Genomic DNA, 13417 nt, shown 5'->3' with positions numbered 1-13417 from the left:
ATATACCAGATAATAATTTTAAACTGAATCTCCTAGGGATTCTAGGAGATAAGCAGGTATTTTGAACAGATGGAGAGGTAAACAGCAATGGAAGATCTAGTCCTATATAGGCATGTAGCAGGCTGGCAGTTAAATGACCCGGATAACTTTAAAATCTGTGACTGTGAGCTTGGAGCCATTGCCAGCTCTGAAAGGCTTTTACTTATTTGCATCCGAGGGATAATCAGTTGAAAAATGAGGGCAGGACTGAAAATAGAATAATTCTTTTCTGCAAGACCTTCTGGTAATTTAAGATATTGCTCAAATTAGCTTTTTGTATTGCTTGACAATTATCATAAGAAAATAAGTGCAATGCTGGGTCAGATGAAGCCCAGCATCGTGTTTCAGTCCGGGGCCCTGAGGATCCCTTCTCCGTTGCTCATTCCCAGCTATTGGCCCTCAATTTAGAAAGAGGCAGCACAAATTGTTAAGGTGTCCATAAACTGGGGCTACCCCCCTCCCCCCAATGCTCTGTTATTTTTTAGGGGAACCTCTGTTCTTCAGGGAGAGCACCCCCTCTCCCCAGCGCTCTGCCTATGGGTGCGGTGATCTCATGCCTCCGGACCAGTAAGGGTTAAGAGATTGCCCGAGTCTCCAGAAACCTGCTAAGTCCTTCATGTACTGCTAAGGGGGGCAGGCAAGAAGAGACAAGACAGTAGAGGAAGCATTTTTGTAACCGCACTTTAAGACAGGGTCCCTGTCCTAGCATTGATTGACATTCTGCATGCCAGGGACAGTGTTGATGGGGTAAGGAAAAGGGAAGGATATAGTCCTTCCCCTACCTAATCTTTTCAGCTGGTTTGTGCCATGTTAAGAAGGTAACAGCTTGTTTAAGAAAACGGTTTTCTAAAAAAATAAAAATAAAAAAGTTGTTCTCCTCTCTCTCACAGTCACTCACTCCCCACCCACACTTCCCTTATTGTCCTCAGGAAAGAAAGAAAATTCCTTGCTTTTCCTCTCCTATCCAGTAGGGCACCATCTGGTTATTAAGAGAAAGGACGTGCATTCCTCTCCCCCAGCCCTCCCCTCCCTCAGTCGGTCACCACCTGCTCATTAAAATAAAAAATAAAAAAAAACAAGAAATCTTCTCTTTTTCTCACATTTCTTCTGTCAGCCTGCAACTCTACTACAATTAATTGTCCTGCCTCATTGCCTTTTTTTTTCAGTTGGGGGCTGATCCTGAGGCCGATTGCAGGGAGGAGAGGAACTGTAGATAAATGTTCTTACAGAGCCGTATAGAGCTCTGATGGACATTTAAAGTCATTAATACTCTTTGTGGTAGATGTTCTAAACTGAACGTTTAGGTAAGTTAGGCAGATAAGACTTAGAAGGGATATTTAGCAGCATGACAAATCTAATTTATTTCATTGGGTAACTAGAGAATTGGATCAGGGAAGAGAACTTGATGTAATTTACTTGGATTTTGGCAAAGCTTTTGATACAGTCTCACACAGAAGACTCATCAACAAAATGAGAAGCTTGGGTGTCAGCTGTTGCGTGTCCCGGCACCGGCAGGCCCGCGACTGGGCCTACTCACCTCCGGCGCACAGCTCCCAGACCTGGCCCTTCCTCACCATCGGTGGTAGACAGCCGCCTGCACTCCCGCAGCTCCGTTGCCTCCTCAGGTGCTCCTGGCTCCTCTGCGGACCCCTCCGGCACCTGATGGGTCTTCCCACGTGTTCCAATGGGAGACGCCGCTGTCCAGCATCCTGCCTCTTCCTAGGTGTGTGTGAACCTTGCCAGCCTTTAAAGAGGCCGCAGCGAGAAACTAATCCATGGTCCCGAATGATGACATTATCGAGCCCTGCTACTTAAGGCAGGGCCCGCCACTGGTGGAATTGCATACCTACAGCTACCATCTAGTGAGTAATCTAACTCTCAGTCTCTCTCATCCACAGTACTGTCTTGCTGGGAAACTGACACTGGAATTCCCCTATACCAACAGCGTGAGAAGGGCTCCCTCTGCCGAGCGTCCTGAGACTGCTACATCCAGACTACCTCACTACTGCCACCTCTGGTGACATACTTCAAGCTGTATAATAAAAGAACTAAACTGTGCTTGTGCATCCTGCGTCTAGCCCAGTACTGTGGCTCTTCACGGGGCTCCTCCCCATGGGCGTGGTCATCTGCCACAGTAACCAAGAATCCACCCAAACACCGCTTAACCATAACACCTACTGACTGAATTCCCATTTTATTTTTTATCATTTTTTATTTAATTTTTAACTTCCTGTTGTATGATCCAAAATTACTTTACTCCCTGTCATTTTATTAATATTTTAAGCATGATTAATTGAATCATGGTTCACCCTAACACCAAGTTATCCTCTCCAGCAATTTCTGTTCTCACATTTGCTGTTTGTATTCAATGGCATCTGTACACATACCGTGTGTCCTGAATTTTTTTCTGCATAGTTTTGTTCTGCATTATTTCTGTATACCATTATGTTGTCAACACACATACATGTTAAGATTTGCATGATTTCTGAAGTCTGTACACCCATATATGTTTTTATTAATTTTATTTCATGTGTGTTTATTTTTAACCATTTATATATTTGTTTCTAGTTGCCCCTGAGGTAGCTCTCGACTAAAGAGCGAAACTCGACCAGAGTCGGGCAAATTTTAATAAAGAGCTTTTTCTATTATCTGATCTTCGTTATCTTTACTGCTACACAGCCAACTGGATCGGCTTCCGATTTGTTTTCTGTTTATAAATACTCTACATTAAGTTATTGACTACGAGTACATTCTTGCATATTTACTGCTGTGCTTTGCAATTATATGAATTCAGTTTATATCAGTAAGTATTATGAAATAAGTTGTATATGCTATAAATGAGTCTAGTGTGCACGTAATTATTTCTTTATTACATTAATAACAATAACATATGGTATATAACTGCAGGCAAAATTGTAAGAGGCTAGAAAGGGGTCCACATGCCCAAAAAAGTTAGTAGCCCCTACACTAGAGGAAATGCAGAATAGGGGAGATATGCTAAAGACATTTAAAACATCCAAGCTCTCATGCATGGGAGGAGGGCCTATTTAAATCAAAGGGGACTTTGTAATGAGGGGTCATGGGATGGAGATGAAAGAGGTTAGACTAAGAAGTAATCTAAGGAAGTATTTCTTTATGGAAAGGGTGGTGGATGCTTGGAACAGCCTCCCAGTGGAGGTGGTAGAGACGATGACAGTATCTGAATTCAAGAAAGCAAACGACAAGCACAGGGGATCTCTGAGGGGTTAAGAGAGTGTACAGTGAGCAGCAGGAAAGATTAGGCCAACAGACAGTATGTTCCTTGTCTGATATCATGTTTCTATGTTTTGTTCTAGGTTCATCTTCTGCCTTCTAAGTGATTCAATAAGTTATTTCTCCTATACCCAGATCTGAGGCAGATTTGCTTGTCAGAACCACTCTGAACTTTCTCCAAAGTCTTCTCTGGTTTCAGGTCACTGTTCATGATGTTTGCCTCTCTCATGATGTTTGCCTCTCTCATGGTGCTTTGGGAGAGAGTCTTGGGGTTTTGATGCCACAGCTGGTGCTTATCGTTCCCTCTGTCAGTGCCTTTATGTTTTCCGGCCTTTGTTGGTGCTGATTTGCCCCTCTCATGTTGAACTGGGGTCTTTATGTCACACTTGTTGGTGCCCTTTGTCTTTCTTTTAGTGCCTTGGGATGTTCATGTTCCACTTGTAATGATTTTTGTACTTTGCAATTTTCTGTTTTTAGTGTCTTAGGGCTTTCATGCCATTGTTTGAGTCTTTATACTACTGTTAGTGCTGCTTTACCCTCTCTCTGTACATGGGGTATTAATGCCACTGAAGATGATGCCCTTTCCCCCTCTAATGGTGACTTGGACTGTTCTAGCATTGTATATTGATTATTTGTCCCTATCAATGATCCTTGTGCTGTTCATGCCACTCTTGATTTCACTTTGCCTCTTAGCAATCTGCAGAATAATGTCACCTAGGGCCTCATTTTCCAAGCCGCTCGCACGCGATAAGGGACCTTTTGCACGCGAAAAGTCCCTTATCGCATGCGATACCAGGATGGGGGCAGAGTCGGGGTGGAGTCGGCCCCGGAAGAGGAGTCGTCGGGGCGTCACCGGGGCCGACTCTGCGCCGACGCCGAAGACAGCAAAAAGGTAGGTGCCTTTTCGCTACCTATTTCACTCTCAATAGCTACACCTCCTATGGTGGCACTATTGGGTGCGAAACCGGCAGCAATCACACCGCAATGGTGCGATCGCTGCCGGCTAGCACAGGCCTGCCCCCCATTTCGGCCCCCCGCCCCTCATCTTCTAAAGTATCGCAGGCCTGCGATACTTTAGAAAATGAGGCCCCTAGCTTGTGTACTGGATAATTAAGGGGGTAATTTTCAGTAGCCACCTAGATTCAAAGTCTGAGGATAATTTTTCTTTGAAAATTATCTACAAGTTTTGCAGCTGCACAAGCATCCATGGAACTTGTTCCTTCTATTTCTACTGCACATTTGAAAATATACATGCATGTTTGAAAATTAAATCAACTCATTTATCTTCCTTCAGTCAACCCAACACCACCCCTGAGATGGCCCATTTTTGTTACAGCTAAATCTAGCTACCACTTTGAGGGAAAAACTTTTCACTACAGGAGGTCTAGCTGATTAACTCCTTAAGTATCCATTTACCATATAATTTCCACTGAAAATTGAGCTCAACAGATGAAACTTCCCTATAATTCAATTATGGTTTCTTGAACAACGTCATCTATGACACAGAGCAAAGGTGCAAGTCAACCTTTAGTCTACTCCTATTTATAAGTATATGCAACCTCTTCCCTTCTTTCTGTGTGCAGGGTTTTAAATGGTTACTATCTTTGTGAAATTACATTTCTGCCTACTAATTTTTGGAGAGCATTGATAACCTCTTTGTTTCTTAAACTGTAAATAATAGGATTCAGCACAGGAGAGATAATAGCATAAACTGCGGACATTACTTTGTCTGCGTCCAATTCATTGCTAAAAGCAGGTCGAACATAGGTGTATATTACACCTCCATAGAATAATAAAACAACTGTGAGATGGGATGCACAGGTAGAAAAGGCCTTCATCTTTTTCTCAGCAGATCGGATTTTCAATATGGCTGAGATGATGTATGTGTAAGATATGACTGTTAAAAGGAAGCAAACCATACTAATTAGAAACATCTGCCATTATAACCATCACATTATTGATGTAAGTGTCTGAGCAGGCCACCTTTAACACCGGTGGGACTTCACAGAAGAAGTGGTTAAGAATGTTGTGCTCACAGAACTTTAACCTCAGGATTAAACTAGTGTGCATCATTGAATTCATGAATCCAATCAGCCAGACAGCTGCAGCCAGAAGCACACAAGTCCTCTTGCTCATGATGGTTGTATAATGCAGCGGGATGCATATTGCAACATAGCGATCGTACGCCATCACTGTCAAGAGCATGAGCTCTGTACTCAAGGCTGAGAGAAAGAGACATAACTGAGCTATGCATCCAGAATAGGAAATAGATTTCTCCTCTGACAGGATTATCTGTAAAAGTTTAGGAATAGCAGTTGTTGTGCAACAGATGTCTAAGATGGACAAGTTGATGAGAAAGAAGTACATGGGAGTATGAAGGCGAGAGTCAGTGGTAATGACGGTAGAGATCACAGTATTGCCCAGCAAGGCTAGCATGTAGATAATGAAGAATATGGCAAAAAATAAGGGTTGGAGGTGTGGATGACTGGATAATCCCATCAAATAAAATTTGATGGACATTGTCTGGTTCTTTCCTTCCATTATGGCAGAAATGTTTATCTATAGGAATGAAACAGTTAAGCATATTAGAAAATTACAAGAGGTGAAAGCAATCAGAAAAATAGGTTTAACATATTAAAATCACATATGAGCAGTATATTTAATCCAGACTAGCTTCCTTCCATACTCCCTTGCAGCAAAAACATTACCAGTAGATTGGCAGCAGCTCAGAAAACTAAACTTGTCTGCCAAAAATGTCCAGGACTACAGCAATATTACTAGTAGATTTGGAAATAGCAGAGTCAATTTTCAAAAGGTTTAATGAGCTGTAACAGCAACATTCTTTACCTGTGCTTCCAGTGTTGCTGGAAGTGGCCATGAGCGAGTAAGAGACTAGCGCACTCCAGGCTGGAGTTTTTGGGATTGGGGGTAGGATCTGGTGTATAGAATAGAGGATGAGACAGAGGAAGGAGTACATCCTAAATGTATAGACAAAAAGCCATTTGTTGGGTGGGGAGATTGAGTAATATGGATGAAAATATATTTTAGTGTTTTCTGTGGTGGTGAGCAGGTGGCTCATGCATAAAGGCCTGAAAGTTATATTTTTTTTAAGTTTCAATTTGATGCCACTTAACTGAATATAATGAATATAATATAATATTATGAATATAACTTAACTGACTATATTATGAATATAATATAGTAGCAAGTTATCTGGCCAGACACAGTTGGATAACTTACAAACCTAACTGGTTATATTGAAAAAGATTTGGATGTTATCCAATAAGGATGTGCATTTGTTTGAAACACATTGGTAAAATGCAATGAATGAGACCATTTTTGTTTCATTTGTGGAACCCCTAAATGAATGGAGGGTGTCTACAAATTTAAACTGTTGTAACCAGTCCTACTTCTATCCAGAAAGATGTCCTAATCTACAGTGAGAAACCTGCTCAGCATGAAAGATATCGGTAGATCAATTCCCTCAGGAAACAGATGGTGGAACACAAAGAGGATGTGGCGAGACTGAGAAACTTCCAGCAGAATGAGGTCTAAATAATTGAAATACTTATCTAGGCATCTAAGATGGAGAACTCAAGCAAAGTGGAAAATGAATCTGGTCCACAAGATAACAGCTGGCCCAGATTTCTACAGACACTAGACCCTACACCACAGCTCCAATTTCCCTTGAGCTGAAAAACCGGTATGCAGGCCTGGAAGTGGAGTAGGAGATATCATCCCCTGATGAGGAGAAACCAAGACATGCAAAGCCGAAAGCTGCAAGTCCAGCAAGTCCTGTGCCTAGGAGGCTGAGGGTAGTGGTTGTTGTTGACTCACTACTGAGGAGCATGGGTGCATCCATCTGTTAACCAGACATGTTGTCCTAGGAAGTGTGTTGTCTGCTGGGTGACAAAATCCAAAATATTATAGAGAGATTTCCTAAAATCCACTAACCTAAACACTACTATCCGATGCTGCTCATCCATGTTGGCACAAATGATTCTGCTGGGTACATCATAGATCCTATTAATTGTGACTTCATGGCTCTGCGAGAGAAGGTAAAGCAGATAGGTGCATAAGTGATATTCTCCTCTATCATTTCAGTCAAGGATAGAGGCCTACGTAGGGAAGCTTGCATTTGGTGATAAATGAATGGCTGCGTAGATGGTGTTGATGAGAGCATTTGAATTCCTGGATTGTGGAATGATATTTAAAGGATTGCTGAGCAGAGATGGGGGTCCATCTGTTGAAGAAGGTCTGCAGTGTCTCAACACAGAATGGCAAACTTACTGAGGAGTGCTTTAAACTAGAATCATCAAGGATGGATGAACAAAACCCTAAGTTAAATAAAACATTAAAAATACTTGTATAAATAATCATCTATAATATTTACCCCACTAACCAATACCATATATCCATGGAAGATCAAGCAGTCTTATCCTAAAAAAAAGATTTTCAAACGGCTTGTGTCTACAAATATAAACTTGTGAAATTTCAAAAAGAAAGAAGTATCTATTGAGACAACTCGAGGTTTTATATAAAGAAACATCTGGGAAAACCTGAACTCTATAACCACAAAATAAGGAATTTTTATATTTAAAATATTGTCTGAAGAAAATGTCCTTATCACTAGACGAGGCAAAGGAAAAAAATGTAGATCTGGTGGGAATATTGTCCTTAGATGTTTGCAAAAACAAGAGAAAAATCAGAGCTAGAGAAAAGGACAGAACATCTGTTCCTGCCCCTCCCCCCTTCCTCACTTCTCGATATTTGCTTTTAATCTGGTACATAATAAGAGGTAGACACAAATTTTCAATCTGAGAAAACTGAAGTATTTCACATATTTTAAACAATTCCTAACAAGAAATTAATCGAGAATAAGGAAAATTCACCAATTGTAGAAATAATTATAAAAATACTTGTATAAAAAGGGAAAATTGGAAAAAAAAGGGCAATATCTGGACATTCATATACACTAATGCTCATAGTATGGGAAATAAAGTCCTGAAACTAGAGGTAGTTATAGAAGAGGTGAGATGTAGATATAGTGTTTGACACGGAGATGACTGAGATATAGTTATATCAGGCTACAATCTATCCATGAAGGAGGTGTGGCATGATATATATATATATATATATATAGCAATCCTAATATTAGGAAATACTACTCTCTCTTCTTGTGCCTATTAATTAATAACAACCATAAACACTCATTTCAGAGTGGAGTAAAGGCACAATTATGTTCTCTCTGATATTTCCTTTATTGGATTTTTATATCAACAAATATCACAAATTCAGACTTTCATAAAATGACACATATCTCATCTCTACCTCACTAAAATCAACATTCATTCATACTCAACCACACCATCCTCACTTTGTGCAAAATTTTCAAAATAGAAATTACATCATATTTGCTTTAAATACTATAGTGATAAACATTAATGTAATTTTATACAACTTGATATAACTCAACTTTATATTAGCAAATTTCAGTAAAAATACATGGTACCAATATTTCTATTTGACAACTCTGGGTAATCACAAAATGCTTAACACTGATGTTATTATTAACAGTTCTAGTTATCCCAACCGGGCCCTCGTTTCACCTTCCGGCTTATCCAGGGGAATTTATATGTTGTTGAATCAATGATCTACCTCTCACAACACTTCTATATATTCTTTGCCATTCCAATAAGGGCACCCTTGATCTTCTTTGCATCTGCAACTATATATTGTATCTGTATCTTATTTGTCTGTGTCTACTTTTATGAACCGCTGTCATCACTATCCACGATATCCAACTTTTATATGATTCTGTCTCGCAATTCTCACCCTTTAAAACATTTTTTAGAACCATTGGAACCTCCCTGTTGTATTTAAAGACCTGGTATCTCACCAACACTGTTTTTACTTTTCATGTTAACAATTTTTGCCGTTTAAGTGGCGCTAAGTAAGCTTCACATTCAAATTCCACCAATTTGCTCCAACGTTGCTCCTGCGATATTAAAGACCGCGTGAATTGAACCTTTTGTGCATAAGATTAAAAGTTGGCATTTTTTCAATGTAATATTTGATTTTCTTTCTTGCCTTTTCTGCTTTAGACCTGATCTCAGTTAAGGCCGGATTTTAAAACCAACGAGCGTGGTGTACATTTGTGCGCACTACCTGTAAGCCGCGCGCATGTTATAAAATCCGGGGTTGGCGCGCGCAAGAGGGTGCACAATTGTGCACCTTGAGCACGCTGAGCCGCGCTGCCTTCCTCCATGACCTCCCAGGCCGCTCCGAAATAGGAGGGGCCTCGGAGGAAACTTCCCTACCCCTCACACCATCTTCCCTTCCCTTAACTCTCCCGCCCCCCAGCTCTAAGCTAAACCCCACCTAAAAAATTAACTTACAAGTTATGCCTGCCTTGGGCAGACACAAGTTGCGCACTCATAAATCCAGCTGGATTTATGTGCGTAGGACTTTTAAAATCTGCCCCTTAATGTTTCAGTCACCAATATTATCTTTGTTACAATCTTTTCTTTCCTTCATGGCTCCTGATCCCAAACTGCTTCCAGTCTCTTTGGGGATCTTACCTGCTGAGACAGGTGACTCTTCTTCAGGAGATCCAGAAATCTTCCTCCCTTCATGGATTAGCTTGTTCCCTTATCACAGTCAGTTTCTGGCTCGTTCCATCATGCAGTGTTGTTTTTCTCCAAGCATGAACGGTTTTCCTGTAAGATCAAGGAATTTCAGTTTATTCTGCTCTTGGATAGGAAGAGTCTGTAGGAGATACCAACTGTCTGTGACTTATTCCCCTTCCCCCTAATGTCCAATATTCAAATGTCCATCCTCTCATCCATTTCTCTTCCATAGTAAAAGATTCTAAAATACTTAGGCAGAAATTCAAAATTAAATGCATAAACAAACATTGTAAGAGAGACAGCTGTTAGATTCTATCAGCAATTACAACAAAAAGGCTGGTGGCATCCTACAGACCCGCTGATAAACTGAGGCATTTGCTTTTGAGAACAGAAATCAACTTTCTCTGAAGATTTTTGTCTTTGAAAGCTAATGCCTCAATAAACCAGTAAGTCAAAAAGTGCAATCAGCCTCTTTTATAAATATGCAAAGTGTTTCAATAAATCCATTCACACAGCTTAAAATACTTTCACCTTTTTTGGGGTGGCAGAGGATTAATAGTAATACTGTGAGTACTTATAATCATAAAATAGATTAAACATACCCATTTATTGGCGAATGGATCCTTACTTCATTGATACTAAGTCGTTCTTAGATTCTTGATTCTTTAATATACATTTATACAAACCCCAGGGATCCTATCCTGCAGCTTCTTACCCTAAGGAAGTTCCATCATACTTTAGATTTTCTGGTAAACAATTATAAAGAATGTGTGCAGCTAAATCAACCTCTGAATTCCATATGGACTCCACACAGAGTATGTGGTATTTACCTAAATGTGGATTATCATACTTTAATATTTAACCTTCTTTTCTATAAACTGTGAATAATCATTTTTATATTTTGTTTGCAAATAATACAATATCACCACCAAATGCTCATCTGCATGACACTAGTCCCAATCACTTGACCACATCTAGCTTTCCCTGACATTATGGATTTAATGTCACTGCCTAGTGCCTACTGGCTGCCCACTGGCACAGTGCCTTGATATGCACTAATATAATTGGCAGCACACCCTAAACACACTACCCAAACCAACACAGGTACATATCCTATTATTTTTTTTTAATCTTAATTTACTAGAATAAGATGAGATAGATTCTCTATTTTAATACCGCTACAAAATAAATGGACATAACATAACACATCCAATTATGAGTTTTTTATAACAACATTTGTTACCGTATAGTCTTGGCACATGTGTAGTGATAGAATTTATAAATAATCTGTTCCATTATTAATATTCTTGCCTTTTTGTAAACCATTATGATGGTACCTAACTTAAGACAGTATAAAAAACATTTTAAATAAATAAATAAAAATAAATAGCAGCAATCCACCTGCCTTCTGGATCATCTTCTTCTTCATTAATGATTTGCGTACCACGATAGTGACATCTATTTTCTTATATGATGCTGAGGCAAAAAAGAACATACCCCATCCAAACCCTCTTAAATTTAAGACGCTCCCTGTAAAATAAAAACAAATCTGGGTATAGTGATTTAAGATAAGAAAGAACCCTTTTCTATTTGATACAGTGATTCCATTTGATACCATTAACGTTAAGGGAGAAAATGGTAAGTTCAATGGCCAACAGCTAAAATAATTAAAAGAGAAAGTATGTTACAAGACCAATAAAAGGCTCATGACTGAAATATTACAAATTAATATTTGTAATTCACAATAAAGATATAATAAAAAAACAGAAATGTATCTTAACCAAGAGTCATATGTAAAGGGGAACAAAAATTTCCAAAAAGCAATGAAAACAGTATAGAAAAAAAGAAGCATACTTCACCAAAATCCCTAAGAGTTAGGGAGCATGAGTCAAAGATCTGGCAGCTCAAAACCCCATTGCTCAGACAGGATATTATAAACAGTTGTGAATATTATCCAAAATGAAAACAATGGCTGAAGAGGTAACAGTGAACAATAAGCAGAAAATAAGAGAAACATCATGATCATTGGGTCAATCAATTTGATAAATGTCCCGGGGATCCAAGAAGAGATAGACAGCCGCCACAAGAGAAGACAATTAGGTGTCCATTGGTGAAGAAACCTTCATTGAATCTAAATATTTCAACAGTTCCCCTGGAGAATCATAAAACTTCATGGCATTGTTATGTGTAACCCTCATCCTGACTGATGTAGTAATCCATACTTAGTGCCAATTTTTTAAATCGCTGACGAAGGAACAAAAACAACGTTTTGCAATGTGCAGTTCTTTTCATTTTAGATGTTGTAAAACCAGATGCACCACATCACATAACAGTTACTTCCCTTTAGCCCCTGAAAAAAATTATGAGGGCCTGTGGACAATAGAGTACTTTCAATATAATAGGATGAGGTTAAGTGGAGTGCATCAGAGCCCTTGATGAGATGAAGTTTGCATGCTCAATCTCAAGCGGTAGTTCAAAGGAGAGGTGTATACTTGCCAGGATTAGATGCAATAGGAAGGTAAGAATATCAGTATTTTCTTTACCTTTGGGTACACCTAGGATTCTGAGGTTATTTCTCATGTTTCGATTAGAGAGATATTCTATTTCACATTGCATGGAAGCCATCTTGACAGAAGCTGCATGCAGCTCAGAAATGGCATCCTCACACATGCCAACTCTATGTTCCAAGGCTTTTAAATGTGGTTGGAAGCCCCAATGCTGGAATCCAGTGGAAGCATTGAGAGGAGATGATCATTTTGCTGGTAGCTGAAGAGGATCGGAAAGTATTGATTTGGAAAATCTTTAAAAAGTTTGGGAGAGGTGAAATAGTGGGCTATATTCTTTAGTGTATGTGTGTGTCTCAAATAATAAGCAAGTTAGAGGGAGATAATTCTAGTACTGTCTTATTCAGAGTAGTTAAATCACATGCAGCTTGGGATAAATTGCAGGAGGACTTTGTGAGACTGGAAGATTGGGCATCCAAATTGCAGATTAAAGACTGGGCTTCCAAATGGCAGATGAAATTTAATGTAAGGCACACCTTATATCCACGAGGATCGAGCCCTCTCCATTGCTGGGCCTACGCATTGGAACTCATTACCTACCAATCTCAGGCTTGAGCCATGCACTACGAAATTCAGATCTAACCTAAAGACTTGGCTCTTCAAACAAGCTTACCCTCAATAGCCCCACTGCTTCCTCCTCTCCCCTGCTACTCCAGCAATTAACTGAAACTATGTACCAAGTTATGTTACATTTGTATTTGCTGTTTACTGGTCTGCACTTGCCTCCAAGCAGCCCATTGCGTTTGTACTCTCTCGTTCATTGCTATTTCTTATGTAATCCCTCCCTTTTTACCTGTTTATTGTAATTTCCATTCTGTAGCTGCGCTGTAAACCAATATGATGTCGCCATTAATATCGATATAGAAAATTCTTAAATAAATAAATATAGGGAAAAATAACCCTTGCTGAATTTACACAATTTTAGATTTCTTA

The 13417-nt window shown here is 39.5% G+C and overlaps 1 pseudogene; it reads right to left on the bottom strand.

The window, feature by feature from the left end:
* Window positions 1-4889: 4889 nt before the first annotated feature.
* LOC115075255 lies at window positions 4890-5832 on the bottom strand (annotated as a pseudogene).
* Between the last annotated feature and the right edge of the window lie 7585 nt (window positions 5833-13417).

This window comes from Rhinatrema bivittatum, chromosome 13, assembly GCF_901001135.1.
Source record: "Rhinatrema bivittatum chromosome 13, aRhiBiv1.1, whole genome shotgun sequence".
NCBI classification, from domain to species: Eukaryota; Metazoa; Chordata; class Amphibia; order Gymnophiona; family Rhinatrematidae; genus Rhinatrema; species Rhinatrema bivittatum.
This window is presented reverse-complemented; position numbering and strand designations above follow the sequence as displayed.